Source organism: Acinonyx jubatus, chromosome A1, assembly GCF_027475565.1.
Source record: "Acinonyx jubatus isolate Ajub_Pintada_27869175 chromosome A1, VMU_Ajub_asm_v1.0, whole genome shotgun sequence".
Lineage (NCBI taxonomy): Eukaryota > Metazoa > Chordata > Mammalia > Carnivora > Felidae > Acinonyx > Acinonyx jubatus.
This window is the reverse complement of record NC_069380.1, coordinates 165,027,942-165,045,252: the sequence shown is the minus strand read 5'-3', so window position 1 is coordinate 165,045,252 and position 17,311 is coordinate 165,027,942. Positions and strand designations below refer to the sequence as shown.

Genomic DNA, 17,311 nt, shown 5'->3' with positions numbered 1-17,311 from the left:
ATAATTTCTCATTTCAATTACTACTGAACTTTTATCATTATAGGAATATAAATAGTCATGGGCTATATACCAACATTACAGTTTTGAAAAAAATTAGAGTACTCTGTCTCTATTACCACAGTAACAGTAAACTCTTTTATGGAATTTTAGCACTACCGGATTGTTTTAAATCTCAAATAACAAGGGTGAGCTAATTCTTTTCTCTTTTTCTTTCCTTCAAAAAAAGTACTACACTATTGCACCCGAGAGGTTTAAAATGTGTTTAAGTACCTTCTCTATAGAGAGTAAGAAGAATTAAGTTTTCATTATTCTGTGTATTTAGTGATCACACCACTGTTCGTGATAAAATCTCTGTTATCAGAAGAACTTATTTATGACTTTTCCCTGTTCTTATATTTGCACCTTTTAACCTGGAAGGCCACTGGTATTCAAAGTGAAATGACTAGCAGGAGCCGAGAGTGACAGCTGACAGGTTTGACCGAGTGGTAGTGCACATGCATGTTTATGTGTGTGTGTGTGTGTGTGTGTGTGTGTGTGTGTGTGTGTGAGATATGTCCTCATATATCTAATCATCCAGATTTTTTTTTTTCATGTGGGAGACAGATGTCCACCCTGATAATCTTTACTGATAACCCGTGACTGGAAATTGACTTGCTACCTATGATAAAGTGAAAACGAGGCTGAGTCAGATAAAGAGGAAATGAAATAGAGTCTGTAGAGAAGAAAATGAGCATGAAGTCAATAGGTGAGAAAGAAGGCTGTGGCACAGTGATTCAGGATTATTTGATCAATGTAGGGGAAAATGCAGGGGGAAATAGCAGGCAACCCAGTTGTTTAGTACTCTATCTACAAATCAGTCAGATAGCTGTCAGTGAAATGATTAGCTATTTCAGTGTTGAGTGGGTAATGCTACAGTGAGAAAAGCAGGACATGTGAATGAACCAAAACAACTCCGGTCACAAGACGGTTGGTTCTGAGGACAGATGCTATTTGGACCAGCAATCTACTACTCATCGCAAAAATGGTGTGAAATTATGATTTTAACATTTTTGGTATCAGCACTATCCTTTGATACTATGTACATTTTATATTACTTTCAGAATAAATAGCAAAATGAAGGGAACAGCAAAGGTAAAAAACAAAAGAGGTAAAGCTTTCCTAAAAGTACATTCATGGGTTTAAAAATTAATGAGAAGGCAGATGTCAGAAGAAAGAGGGAGCTTTGACGGCATGGTTACTCTGAAGTAGAGAGACCCTTGTGGGTCTGCCGTGAGGCCTGCGCATCACTAACAGTCATCCCTTTGAATCTTCTTAGGGTTTTTTCACTATCATCTTTTGAAAGTGGTATTACTTTTTTTTTCAAGTCCAGCTTAGGAATATGTTTTAACTAAATTTATTTCTTTGCTATATTAAACTTAAAAAGAGCTGCTTTGTTTTGGTTTCTCAGGAGTTTGGAAATGTTTTTATCATATGTCTGAAGATATGTTTTACATGGCAGGTGTTAAGGATCCAATAAGGTCTGTTGGACAAATGATTCACAAATATGTGTTCACATGCTGTACAATAGTTGAATAGAACCACACAGATGGAGCCACCCCATTCTATTGAGGAAGTGGTATGTGTTTTTGTAAAAACTGTGATACACATGGTTTTTAGCCAAGGAGCCAGACTCTGAGAAAGTTTGTGGAATAATTTACTTATGTTGTACTGATTTGTTCAGTGGGAGTGTGATGTAAATACACCCTTATTACATATTACAGAAAGGCCTGGAGGGTCTTAATAAAAGAAGTTTGAGACATCTCAGGGGAACTATGAAAAGAATACAAATAAAATGAATACTACTGATGGAAAAGATGTTATCTGGTATTTTTTTAAAGTGATGGAGATAAAGAAGTAAGCTTGAGTACTTAGGTTTCAAATTAAAGAGAGGGTGACTGAAAACAAGCTTTTGATTATAACATATTCCATTTTGTATAAAGTCACTGGTGAGCAGGAGACACAACTGGGAGATGGGGTTATCTTGGGCTTTTCTCAATCAGGTTTTAGCTAAAAATTAGTAACTATAATGACAGGATTTTAAAACTCATGCACTGCATCTTGGGAAGCAGCTTTCTAATTGTGATGGGGTATTCAGAAAGCATGAAAGACCCTGCCCCACTGTTTCCAAGATAACATCCTTTTGTTTGTCCTCACATTTCCCAGGGTATCTCATCATCATGGAGGTAATTCAAAAAGATGGGAGACTGGTGAGGGGACCCACAGAGCCTCATCTGAGAAGGATCTTAAATTCTAAGAGAAACAGTTTAGATTTTATCCTATATGCATAGGGGACCCATTCACCACAGGAGTGACAGGATCACAGTTGGGCTTTGAGAAGATGATGCCAGCAGGACTAAGGAGGGATTTGAGGATAGAGAATGAGCACAGTGAGACTGCGTCCTGGCATTTTTCCTCAGTTGGCTAGCTATACACACAAGTTCACTGAATGACAAAGCAGAGTACAGGTGTCCCATATTACTCAGTGCATTTGTTTAGGACCATGTTGCTTATTCCAGACCTGCTCCACTCAAATTTAAATTCCTAATTCCTGCCTCTTGCCTTTAGATTGTCTGTATCCAAATTTCCACGCCTTTGGCTCATTCTTATCCCCCAGAGACTTTGACCTTTCTCTCTCCTAGAAGACTATCTACCATGCAGAACCCCTGCCAGTCACTTGGATTGTTCTTCAGCCTCAAATCCCCATGTGGTGGATAGGATTTGGACGATTATAATGATCTTTATATTCCAGCTGAGAGGTAATGAAGGTTACAGCAGGGAGTTAATGACTAAGGGGGATTTTAGAGTCAGAGCAACAGTATTTGGTGACTAATTTAGTATGAGGGGCCAGATAAGTAGAATGCACTCTATGGTTGTGGCCCTGAAGAATCTAGAAAACTGGCGCTGGGGGTAGGGGTGTGGGGGGTTTTAACTGAGATATGGAAGACACAAGAGCAACATGGTTTTTTAAGAGTTAAACATTCAGCATGGTAAGTTTTGTGAGAGCAACTCTCATGGAAGACCACATATGGATACAAAGCTGAAACCACTGGAATGGTGATATTTGTCATGGGAAAGAGTACAGTAGAAAGACAGAAGGCCAAAAATGGGTACTTGAGTTTTATCCACCTTTAATTTGTTATCAGAGGGACAGAAATCAGCGAAGAAATTCAAGGAGGATTCAGAAAGGCAAGAGGAACAGCAGCAGCATAGGGAGAAGGAAAGTGGAGTGCCATATATCCTTATTCTTCTTAATATAAAAGGGTATAAAATTGTCTGCTTTAGAGGGAGCCAAGAATGAAATACATTGGCATGGCATTTTCCTGAATAACTTACTGTTTGATGGCTTTTCTTGGTTAATTGTGCTGCTTCTTGGTTAATTGTGTTCCGTTAGCTTGAAAGTAAAGGCCAAGAAAGGAATAAAGCACAGTTCCCACTGAGCACAGGTGAAGGCAAGCCTTTGATTAGTGACTATAACTCTAGCTTAAATGTTTGTCAGTATTTTTGACTTGCTTGCTGGATTCATAATTTACATGAAAATGGCTAATAGGTGTGCAGCTGCTGGGTTTCCCAGCTGGCCACTTGGTTTTTGGAAGCTTCATTTTAGTGAATTCAGAAATGCTTCTTCCAGCCTCCTTGCATGTGACTTCCCCACTTCAGGTGCTTATATTACTTGCTTGGAACCATGTTATTCTTTTTAGTTTAAATGTTTCAAATCAGTAGATTCATATTTTGATTGGTATTGGTGGAATTTTAATTCTTAGAGATATATTTTTGTTCAGCAGGTCTTTATGTGAAAGTGATAAAATTTCTTAAGAAGTTGTTCATATGATTTTATCTGTTGAGCATGAAGGAAATATGTATGTATAGGTGGGTGTGAGGGAGGGAGGGAGGGAGGAAGTAGATGGGGGAATGGAGGGAGACAGAGACAGAGAAAGGTGGGGAGAGAGAAAAAAAGAGAAAATGGGGGAGAGGGTGAGAGGCAGAGAGAGAAAAGAATGAGAGCAGCCTGTACTTTGATGAGTTTTCAATTCAGTCCTTTTGGGACCATAGACAACCACCTGAATGTTCTGATGCCATTTTAATTGGATTTTTCTTTATTTCTTCATGCTAAGCTTTATGCATTGCTTGTGGCCTGGAAAAGTTAATACTATTTTCAGAGGGTCTGATTTGGAACACTAATGAATATTAGACCCTATGGGAATTAGAGTCAATAGGAGATAGACCTTTAACCCTTTAACATTTTTCTTCATACATGAGAATCAGGAAACAGGGTTTGTTACTATAAATAACAAAACATTCACATACTACCAAAAATCACTTCCATTCCTCAAAAAAGCATTTCTGGATCTGCATGATATGTACAATTGTTAAACTAGAATTGGTACTAATATCACCTTAAGTAGCAAAATATTTAATGTGGATAAAAATGATGTACCCCTACGGGTACCTGGGTGGCTCAGTCAGTTGAGCATCTGACTCTTGATGTTGGCTCAGTTCATGATCCTGACGTGGTGGGCCTGAGCCCTGCATGGGGCTCTATGCTGAACATGGAGCCTACTTGGGATTTTCTCTTTCTCCTTTCTCCTAGCCTCTCTCCCACTCACGCACTCTGTCTCTCTCAAAATAAATAAATAAACGTTTAAAAAAATGATGTACCCATAAAACATGTATTGGTCAGAGATCTTTCCAGGTGTAATTAGTAATCATGCTAAATTAACATCACTAACATTTTACAATTGAAAATATCATAAATAACCCCAGCATATATAATTAAATCAAATATTATATTCATGTCTTATTAATTACAATATTGGTCCTACATAGTGTAGGATGTGGGATAAGAGAAAAAAAATAGAAGATAAAAAATAGTGTATCTGCCTGAACAACTAAAAGAATGACATTTCCACTTAATAAAATGGGGAAATATGGGGAAGAAGAGATTGAGGTAAGAAAAATCTTGGAATTTAGTGTTGGAAACTTAGATCTTGCAAGGATAATTAAATGAATATGTGAAGTACGGCTTCATAAAGGCCTGGATAGCTGTCTTATTCACTGTGGAATTTCCATTACTTTGACCCTGTTTTTCTTGAATAAATGATTGAATAGGTTCAGGGTAGATTAGCTCGAGACATAAACTTTGCTATTTTCAGCATATATGTTGTATTTATTATTTTTATTAATTTTTATGTTTTTAGAGGGAGAGAGAGAGAGAGAACACACAAGAAGGAGAAACAGAAAGAAGAAGGGGGAGAAAGAATCTTAAAGAAGGCTCCACGCTCACCATGAAGCCCAACACAGGGCTCCATCCCACAATCCTCGGACTGTGACCTGAGCCAAACTCAAGAGTTGGATGCTCAACCAACTTGAGCTACCCAGGAGCCCCATAGGTTGTATTTAAACTCAAGAATCTGGGTGACATCATTAAGGATGAGACCGTAACTAGAGAACAGAAGAGACACAAAGAAGTCAAGTGTCTGAGCACTGGACATGCTGAATTCTGGAAAATGAGGGCAATCTCTATGTCTCTATCTCCAGCTCTATTTCTATGTCTGTAATTGTATGTACTGCTATATCTTCATTCATATGCATGTTCTCATCCATAGCTCTATATCTACGTTTATCTATATCCGTACACATTTCCCATTTCAATTACTGTATCTATATAGACATGGATACACACACATATAAACATATTTATCACAATGTATGTAAAAGGGATTGTACTATCCTCAATCTTTGGTTGCTTGTATTTTCAATTTAGTAAATCTCCTTGGAGATCTTTCCATGTCATCATACCCTGCTCCACCTCATTCTCTTCTAGTAGCTGCATAGTGTTGTATTGTTTCAAAATTCAATAGTTTGAATAAACAGTTCCCCACTGACTTTTAGTTTATTTATACTTAGACTATTTGCTATTGCTAACAGTGTTCCAGGGAACATCCTAGTCTCTGTCTACATCAGCATACACTTACAGGTATATATCTGTAGGGCATGTATTACAACAGACAAGTTTCTGGTCAAAAATATATGTTTTTTTTTAAATGTTTATTTATTTTTGAGAGTGAGAGCATGAGTGGGGGAGGTGCAGAGAGAGAGAGAGAGAGACAGAGGATCAACAGCGGGCTCACTGCTGACAGTACAGAGCCTGATATGGGGCTCGAACTCACTAGTTGTTTAGATCACGACCTGAGCAGAAGTCAGATGCTTAACTGACTGCGCCACCCAGGAGCCCCCAAAATATATACTTTTAAAAATCTGATAGACATTGTCAAAATGCTTTACCAAAGGTGGGCCTCCCACTGATAAGTATGTGAGAATTTTTTAAAGGTTATTCATGAGTTGAATGATTATTATGTCAACTGATTCATTTGTATAAGGTCAAAAAAGCAACTGGCACCAGTCACAGAAAATAAAGTTTTGATTGGTACTGGAAGAGAAGAGAGAGAGGCTTAGTTACAAAGCCCTGTGACACTTAGTGATTATGGCTTCTGGTTCCATAAATGCCTAAGTCAGGGCAGAATTTTACTTTGATGTAATAATCTCTTCATTTTAATAATTTTTATTGCAATAAATATAAGCTAAAATTTCCATGTAAGCATTTAGAATTTAACTGCATAATGCACTTGTGATAACTGATTAGGCATTTGGACAAAAGTAAATTTATATATTCACACTTTATCACCTAAAATAACTTCAAGTGAATTGGAACATTAAATATTAAAGATCAAAATATCAAAAGGCTGAATATCCACCACCATCATATTACCACAGCAGTAGCAGCAATAAAAACAACCAATCTAGGAATGAACACTTAAGTATAATCTTAGGAGAAAAAGGCTTTAAAAACCTACAAAGGCAGGAAAAAACTGATACATTTTAGTAAAAAATGAGTATTTCTGAATAACGTAACCAAATTAAAAGAATCAGTCTTTTAGAAAAGCATATCAGACAATGTAAAAAGTAAAGGCTAATACTGTTTATAACAAATATCAAATAAAATATATAAAAAATGGTATCATTAAACTGAACAAACCAACATTAAAACTTAAGAAAATGGAGGGGCGGGGGTGGTGCTTGGGTGGCTCAGTTGGTTAGGGGTCCAGTTCTTGATTTTGCCTCAGGTCACGATCTCACAGTCTGTGGGCTCGAGCCCCATGTCATGCTCTGTGGAGCCTGCTTGGGATTCTCTCTCTCTCTCTGCCCTCTCCTACTCATGGTCTCTTTTGTCCTCTCTCAAAATTAATAAATAAACTTAAAAAAAAAAAGAACAAAATGGGCCAAAACACAAAAAACTATGCTAAAGAGAAATTAGAACCATAAACACATATCTGGAATAATGATGCCCAATTTCACTAAAAACCAAATAAACACAAATTAAAATGATTTACTGTATTTAACCTCTCAATTTTAAAAACGCTTAAAAAGAAAATGAAAAAAACATGGCTGGGGGGAGTGAAGTTGAAATGTACATTTTTTATAATTGCTGGTGGTAATTTTAGAAAGCAATTTAGTGAGAAAGACCACACTCTTAGATGCTATTATCTTTTCATTCACATATCTCTCCTGAAAGAATGATGTATATATAAAATAAAATGTAAACAATAAAATATTAACAGTAGCAGTATTTATGAAAGCAAAAACTTTTATTCTACCTAAGTATGCAATGACGAGGAAGCAGATACCTATGAATATACATATGTGATGGATTATTCTGTAGAATTTAGCATTGCTCAAGAGGAGTAGGTAACAATAAGAGCACAAGTAGTATATAAAAAATGAAAAAAGACAAAATCCAACGAACATTATGATTACAGCTTTGGGGAAAAACACTCACTGATATATTAAAAAAATAAAAAGGAATACATCAAAATATTTATAGTTGTTCGTTGGCTGGTAAATCTCTTGATAATTATTTTCTAAATATACATTTCTATGTATTTGAAATACTCTTTAGTTAGAATGTACAATTTTATGGTGAAACAACTGTTCTGAAACTGTAATTTCATGAAATGAAAACTATTTTTGTTCTGTATTGTAAAATTCATTCTGACTCTTCTTTTATGGCTTGAGAGAAACAAATAAATTTTAACCACCAAATCCTGAGGCTTTTCCTTAAGTTCCATATCATAGGAAGTCAAGCCTTACTTGAATGAAGAATTACATACCTGAAAGAAGCAGTCTCTCTGTCATTAATTTTGCCTCCGAAAGGATTCTCAGCGTTTCCAGTCTTCAGAGCACTCCTCTCTATCCCATTTGGGAAAGACAAATTCTGTGTTATGTCTGTATTGTGTAAGTGCCAACTTTACCAACAGGCAGTGATACACCTCCCTCTGCTTGAACCCATGGAAGTGTTTTAAATTTGCAGAGAATCTATCACCAGTGCTGGCAAACCAAGCACTGTTAAGTATTGTGCCCCAGTGAAGGGAACGGAGAAAGAACATTTAGGCATTAAATAAGTTGCCCACTGTAGAAAAGTTGAAAAGAAAACTGATACTCAAAATACCCACTAAGTGATTTCCCAGTCTTTTACATTTTTCATATTACAGGGATACAGTGAAGTCTTTAAGTTGTTCTATCTTATGGCTACTGAGTTAGCAGAATTAAAACTTGGGAACATGAATGATTGACTGTATGACTGACAGCAAAGTTCCCCTTGAGGGCAATTCAAAATAGGAGTAAATGTACATTCTAAAGGGGAGGACTTTCTAACATACCTCTTTTTCACCCAGCTCCCAGAAGATCAAAATCTTAGCATTTTTTTGACAGACTGTCCCAGACCTAAACTGTAAGTATAACAATTAATCGACAAACTAAATGTAAATGTGTCCATGCATATATTTGTATGTATATAGGACATAAATGCATGTTTCTGCACATATATATGTAAGGCATGTTACACATTCCTTTTAGTAAGTGTAAAGATTATATTTAGCTTGGTAAATAATGGAACCTGGTGAGTTATTTCCTGACCCAACATCAGGTCACTCCACAATTATCTACCCTAAGTATGAAACACAGTATTTGCTCATTTATAAAATACAAAACCAGTCTTCAATCTTCAAAGTAACTTTCCTTTTTAACTAATTTATTCTTATTTTTATACTAAGTTCTAAAATGCTTTCTGCATGTCTCATTGTGAAGAATAAACGACTCATGTATTAACCCAGTAGCTACTTCTCACGGGGGTGGTCTAACTTTTGGCACGGATTCTTCACGGTAACTGCACTGCTTTGCCATAACATAGAATATTGAACAGCTTATAAACACATTTCCCTGGAGACCTCATCAGGTTATACATTTTTAAGAGACACCTAGCACTACTAGCAAGTCACAGGCAGTCTCCGGCATCAGGACTCTTCCATCTGGCTTGGGTTTTGCTGCCTCTATTTGTACATCTTCACATGAGGAACACTCTAGGAACTAAAAACTGTTCTCTCCTTCATTATGCATGTGGCGTGCGATGCAATTTACCACCTAACAGATGTCATAGCTAAGTACCCAGGATCATGTCATGATTCATTCATCTTAAGACAATCTGCTTCAGAAATGCATGGCTTTTTATAAATTCAGACAATTTGGTTTTAGAGTAATTCTATAAAATGATGTCTGTTTATAACTTTAATTTTTTTCTTAAAACACAATTATAGACTTCAGATTGTTTGTTTTTAAGTTATCTGCCTCTTTTTGGTTCCCCTTTGAATGTCTCTGCCAATGAAAAAGTAATAAAAATCAGTTTTGTTTTTTTTTTTATCTGAATGGTTATTGAGGTTAACTCCAGAGAATATTCTAAAATTGAGGTTTTGATGTCTAGGCAAATCTGGGGAAACATTATTTCTTTGCCCTCGTAAAGCAGGCAAAAAATTCCTGCCGGGTGGTATTTTGCATAATATTGTCATTAAACATGGTCTATCTTTAGCGGATGAAGCAGACGGTAATAAGTCAAATAGGGATGAAGAATTATCTGAATCTGAGGAGATACACTTGCAAATGAGTAACTGAAATTATTATTAAAGGTAGAAATATGACATCCAGATTAATAGAGTAAAAGGTTGAAAGAAATGTTTAACTATTGGGAGTAATTATCAAAGGCTTTTTCGTAAAAGAATATGTTACGTAGTCTCCTATTTTGGGAGGCTTATTTTTCTGTGCTAGAATAAAGAACCCATAGATTCTTTGCTGCAGCTGTTACACTCTTGATTAATCTAAGTACTGTAACCATAAAAGGAAAAGTAGCTTAATTAAAAAATGTTAGAGCAGAATAGAATACATTTACAATAATTTCCCTTCTTTTTTTGGCTAAATGCAAGAAAGAACATCATCCTTTCTTTTAAAGGGAGCAAATCAATATCTGTGCCTTTGCAATTACCCTCAAGGCACAATGTTATACAGGCGGGTGCACAAACAAAGGAACCATAGGTTAAATACCATATCCCTCAACATTAAAAAAAGCAAAGAACTATTTAAGTCTTGCTACATTTATTTCTGTCCTCTTCCCCCACACACTATCATTGCAACTTCCAACCTTCATCCCATAAAAATGTTTCTCCCAAACGTACTAGCTTGTTTTTTATTACTTAACTCTGTTTTTAATTTCCCCCCAAAGGGATCCAAATTGATTTCTTTATTACTTTGAGGTGAAAATGTCTCATTGGGTTGATGTTTAGTTTGTTTATAAAATGAATTTATCCTTTTAATATTTATACAGCTTTAGAGTAGTATGAGGTAAAGGCACAGCAGGAAAGTTTCCCAGTTGGGACTTCTGTGTTTTCCTATCCTGTCAATATAGGAATTGATTTCCTATGTGCATCTGTAGAAGTCCTATGGGAGACAGTTTTCTTATGGTTGTGCTGTCAATTGCCTTCAGTACGTATTTGTAACGATAGGTTATAATGAGAATGCATGCATAGTTTTAGCTAGAACAGGTGAATATTTAAAATTTTGATTGTATGTTGGTAAAAGTCTCCTCTTGATAAGTTGAAGAATATATCTGGGGGCGCCTGGGTGGCTCAGTCAGTTAAGCATCCAACTTCGGCTCAGGTCATGATCTCACGGTTCATGAGTTCAAGCCCCATATTGGGCTCTGTGCTGGCAACTCAGAGCCTGGAGCCTGCTTTGGATTTGTGTCCCCCCCTCTCTCTGCCCCTCCCCCACTTGCACTCTGTTTCTGTCTCTCAAAAATAATAAACGTTTAAAAAATTAATTAGTTAAAAAATAAATCTACAAAATTTCAACAGTCACAACAGAAAAAGCAACAGTATTAGGCAGAGAGTTTTATAGTATTAATCATAAAAACATATGATTCTGATACCATCGTCTTACCTTCCTCAGCAATTATCTCAATTTCTTTAGCATATAACCAACCCGGTTCTGCAGTGGTTGCTTAGCACCATGGCTGAGACAAATCACATGCCAGACAGAACTATTTTTCAGTGGGAATTTTCCACAAAAAACTGAATTATTTGTTATCTTCAATTCTGCCCTGTGTTTGGTTTAATTTTAAAGGATTTTTACTACTCCATGTGAAAATAATAAAACATTTTTAATAATGCCCAAAATACTGTATACAAAATAAAACCAAGCACCACCCACCGCTTAGCTCTCCTGAGTCCATATTAAAAGCTAAACAAAACATACCACACAAAATTAAAGGAAGGAATGGGACCAAACTGAACTGAACAATCGGAGGGTATTTTATTTCTCTGGCTTAAGTATTTCACGAAAGTATAAAGCTACCTGTGCTCCTTACATAAAGTTGAAAATAATACTTTTCAGATCCTTCAGGAATTGATAGAAGAGGCAATTTGGTTAAAACATTTTCTAATTCTCTTCCTTTTGGCTAAATTCAGATCTGTCAACTGAATATATTTCAAAGAGAAATTCCTTTATTGTTTTTAGAAACATATGAAGGAAACCTCAATCTTTTTTACATTGTGGGACCAATTTATAGATTCTCTGTTCCTTCTATGCAGAAAAAGTGCCTGCTATCCAGCTGGTTCCTTTGGAAGAAGGAGCTTCTTGGTGTGGACAAAAGTACCTAAGAAGACTCAGTTGTCAAGTTGTTATGAATTGCCCTTGAATTGACTGAAACAGTAAGAGACTTGATTTTAGGGATCTAGAGAGTAAGCTGTCTTTTAAGAGACATATCTTTAAAATTGGCAACAAAGAACAGCTGCACTTGAGGTACTTGCTGAGGGAGGAGAATCTATACCCCTTGTCAAGTCGTATCTAACTGAAGATTTGGCTAAGGAGAAACAATACATACAAACTTTACTCAGTCCACCCTTTTGCTTAGATCAGGAGGTCTCTAGTCTCAGATTCACATTCCTTCAGAGGACAGACCAGTAAAGTAAATGAGTGAGGCAGGGCAGGTAAGGCATGAGTATTTAGAAGTAGTATTTGCATTTCTAATGAAAAAGGAGAAGTAATACACACATTTGTTTTGATATGAATGTACTTGCCAAACACATACACACAACTATCCAGCTTTATCAATTGGCTCCAATATGTGGCAAGTCTCAGTTCTTCCATTTATTAGCTATTTGACAGGGGAAGTTCCTTAAGTTATGCTTTAGTTTCCTTATCTAGAAAATGGGAATTTATAATAGTACTTACCTCATGGAATTACTATGATGAATAAATGAGTTGATATAGTTAAAGTGTTCAAAAAGTATCTGGCACACACCTAGAGTATGTAAGTAATTATTATCATGCATACTTGTTCTGTGCCTCTTCTCAGCTTTTCTCTGTGTCTTTATACATACTCAGTGCACACATACACACATACCACAAACATACTCATTAATAAAAATATTACTAAAAATGGATTTGGAGGGTAATAGAGAAGCTCTGAAGACCAAGTAATTTACATTTGTCCCTCAAGAACCACTCTCCACACTCATTCATGCTTTTATGTCTTCTCTGTACCCCAGGAGGTTGTCCTTTACAGATGACACAAACTGGCTCACATGCCCTCCGGTTTCCAGCCAGATTTGCCTATGGGGAGTCACCCACTGGACAGTAGAAAGAATAAGGAGAATTAAGTCAAGGCATTTATTTTCCTGCTAACCCCACTCCACTCCCACCCTGTGCTGCAATGTTGTTGGCTGGCTGGGTTCTTCTGCTAAAAGTCACAGCTCCTTTTTGAGTCTCTCAAGTATAGTTCCTCTCTCTCCTTCCCCTTTATGCCTAGGAGGTGACAGTTTCTACGCTTGCTAGCCCTGACATGTTTAATCATCCCTTATTGCCCATTCTCACTGGTTTGTCAATAACCTTCCTCAATATGCCTGCCTGATTGTGCTATCTCTTTCCTGCCTACACTCTTGTTAATATAGGCTCTTATACAAAATAGTTCAATACTTTCTCTCCTTTCCCCAAATCCTTCTCAAAATGAGAGAAAACCTAGTAAAATGATAACAAAGCCATAAAATGCTTGGATATCTAATGCAGGTGATAGCAGCAGAAAATACAATGAGTAAATTCCACATTGACAGTGAAAAATTGCTGAACTGAGGACCATATACAGGTGACCTTCAAAACAATTGATTTTTCCCTGAACAAAAGCCTAGAATAATCTATACTCAGACAGAAGCTAGTTGAAGTCGTGGCTAGTGGGACTGGCCTAAAGTTACTAATAGGGTAAAACATTTGAAGTAGTTTTATCTTTGAGAGGGGTTCTTCCAAAACAAGCTGTGAGTATAGTTCTCTGAAGAGGGTGTTCAGTCCTAAGAGACACCCAGAATGCCTTTTGCAGGCTGGGGAAACAGGATCATCCTTAGGTTACAAGTGGAATAAAGAGACATCTGCCTGGAATGGCTCTGATGAAGTTGTGCCTACAGGCTGAATAGTAGAATAGATAGCCTTTGAAATAGCAAGTTAACATGAAAATTAGAGCATTCATGTTCCTAGTTATCAGAAATCCTAAATTCATACAGTTATCACAGATTGAAAAAGAGAATGTTGAAAATACATTATTCATATAAATGTAAAACCATCGGTAATTTGGTTTATTTGAATCTATAAACACATGTAAACATCCATACATATATAAAAGCCAAAATACTGGAAAAATTTCTAGATTCACTAGAACTTTTTAACACTCCCAGAAGTCAAAAATGGTTTCAATATAAATTTACAGTGCTCAAAGTAAGGGTAACTAAGTATGTATGTGTGTGCTTGCACGCACACACATGTGTTCCTCAATGCAAGTCTACACTGGCTAGAAGCAATGAAGTGCTGTCCACATGGTATGTTCTTTCCCCTCATTATTAGTAACCTGCTTTTTATTATACTTTTCTCTTGAAAGAATGTACACAATATAAATGTTGAGTTTTATAGCTGTTTACATTCTAAGGAGATGAAGTGAGGAAAAAGTAACATGTTCCTTTCATTTTCTTAAATAGTGAATGTAAAGGATATTTAATGGTAGTAAAAATAACTTTATTTCCTATAATAACAACAGCAACTTACAACCACCAACAACACAACAAAAAACACCACAGGACATTTGGTCATTTTAAAATGACTTAGATCCTGTTTATTTTGTGGTTTGACTATCAATTCATTATGAATAACCAAAACCTTCTAAACATTTAAACGTTCTAAACATGGCTTGTAGTGGCAGAATTTATTATTATGAAATCCTTGTTAAACGTACTTAAACATTAAAGTTTCCTAACTTCTTCCCCAACCAAAGCAAGACAAATCAAAGGAAAACAAAAACAAAACAATGAGCATAAAAGGAAAATAAAGAAGAATCCAAAGTGGTGGATTAATAACTCATGTCTGAGTTATATGGTCCATACAAGTCACACACAAATGTATTTTGGAAAATGTAGGCTATGGATGCATTCAAGAGAAGTTTCTAAAATAGTACAGGTGTGGAGGATATTTACTTCATTAGCTAACAGAAACTTGATTCTCTTCTGAACCCCTACAAGTAACTCTCTGGACATCAATAATAATATTTCTCAGTCTTCCTCTAGACATGAAGAGGATCATATTATTTACGTTCCTTCGTAGAGGCAACTTCACTAGATCTTAAAAGGAGTTGGGTTATCAGGCTTCCTGAACCTATCTTTAGAATGTCTAACTCATTAAGGACTTTTAAAGATGGTCTCCTTAGCATAAGCTTCAGGTAAAATTTAGATTTACTGGGTCCCAACTATCCATGGATGCTTCTAAGCCCAAAATAGAGTATCAAAATTTCTTTTAACATCTTAGGTCACGACGCTGATTAACTTTCTGGGTTAAGTGGGCAAAATAATTTCAAAAATAACGCGAATACTTAATTTTACTTAATTTAATCTATGTTAAGAAACATTTTTATTTAAATTTATTAGAGTAAAATATACACAATGAAACTTGCCATTTCTTCTATTGTTATGTGTGTAGTTACTGGCATTCAGTATATTCACATTGTTGTGCCACCATTACCACTATCCATCACCAGAACTTTTTCATTTTCCAAAACTGAAACACTGTATCCATTAAACAAATCCTCATTCCCCAAACCCCACAGTGCCTGGTAACTACTATTCTACTTCATGTTTCTATTAATTTTCACTACTCTGGATACCTCACACAAGCGGAATCATACAACATTTGTCCTTTGGTGCCTAGTTTCTTTCATTAGAAATCTCTTCAAGGTTCATCTGTATGGTCGCATATGGCAGAATTTCATTGCTTCTAAAGGCTGAAAAATATTTCGTCACGTGTATATACTACATTTTTAAATCCATTCATTCATCCACAGACACTGAGCTGTTTCTACCTTTTGGCCCTTATGAATTATGCTGCTATGAACATTGGTGCAAATTTCTCAGTTCTTGCTTTTATTACTTTTGCACATACATATACTTAGAAATGGAGTTGCTGGATCACATAGTAATTCAATGTTTAATTTTCTGAAGAACTGCCATAATGTTTTCCACAGAGAGTATACTATTTTTTTTAATAATAGCCATCTAAATGAGTGTGAAGAGATTCCATTGTAGTTTTGATTTGCATTTCCAAATCATTGAATATGAACATCTTAAAAGAAAAAAAATTTTAAGTTTGCTTTTAATTTCAATCACCACTAGAGCTAGAGAGTTGGAATTTCTTTTTAATGTTCTTTGGGCTGATCTAATATTATATTTTTAAGAAAAACGTAAAAATCACTGCATATTAAATTAAAATTATAGGGGGCGCCTGGATGGCTCAGTTGGTTAAGCATCCAATTTCAGTTCAGGTCATGATTCCGTGGTTTGTGGGTTCCAGCCCTGCATCTGGATCTGTGCTGACAGCTGAGAGCCTGGGGGTTGCTTCAGATTCCGTGTCTCCCTCTCTTTCTGCCCCTCCCCCACTTGTGCTCTCTCTTTCTCAAAAATAAACATTAAAAAATAAATTTTTAATTAAATTTATTTTTTAGATAAAAGCATCAAACTCCTCTTGATAAAAACTATGGAAAAGTATTTTCTATACCCTGTAAAATACTAATTTACTGTCTCATTTCCAGATTATGTAAGTAGGAGATTCTCATTACGTAAAAAACAAACAAACAAAAAAAACCTAAAATATGAAGAAAATGTAAACATCAAAAGAAACAAACAAGCTATCAAACAAGTAAACTGTAGTATTGACTAAAGCAATGGTTGAATTGAGTATTAAGAAATGCCGAAGAAATAATATATATAAATTTTTTACTTTAAATTTTTAAAAAATTTTCTTGAGACAATAGCAACTTAGATGGTATGAAATGAGTTAGTGTTCTCATTTTAGAGATCTTTAGTAATCTTATAGATAAATAATGGGGAGCACTGTTGAAAGGAACATAAAGAGGGATGTTGAAGGCCAAGAATATGGTCTATTTGGAAAACAGATGGCTTGTAAAAAACAAGCTTTATGAACAAAGATTTGCGGGAATTTTGCTAGTTGGTTTTAAGAAGGTTTTTTTCCCCCTGCTCTGAGTATTTCCATTTGATCAGAGAACGCTTTGTGGTGATATTTCTGAAGCTAGTGACTCTGATGCTGCCAGCCAAGGAGTTTCAATGGTTTACTCTGAAAAGTAGTTTCATACTTCCTTTTCCAAGACCGTAAATTACCCAAACAAAAGTAACATGTGTAGTTTGCTGGAGGCCATATAAAGAAAGAGAGAAATGTGTTTGCGCAGCAACAAAAGACTGTGGCTTTATTGGCAACACCATCAAAGCTAATCCATTTGCTTGCCAAGGCAGTGTGAATCCATTGCAAGATGTGTCAAATCTGTTAGAGAAATGATTTTCCTGGAGCACCC

The 17,311-nt window shown here is 35.9% G+C and overlaps 1 long non-coding RNA gene across 2 annotated transcripts in view; it reads right to left on the bottom strand.

Annotated features, from left to right (window-relative positions):
• Positions 1 to 17,311, bottom strand: part of LOC113603357 (uncharacterized) — a 159,390-nt gene that overhangs the window by 103,249 nt on the left and 38,830 nt on the right. For both annotated transcript variants that reach the window (XR_003424924.2, XR_008300007.1), the window contains exon 2: positions 8,205 to 8,283. This is a non-coding gene — a long non-coding RNA (uncharacterized LOC113603357). The remainder of the gene's footprint in view (positions 1 to 8,204; positions 8,284 to 17,311) is intronic.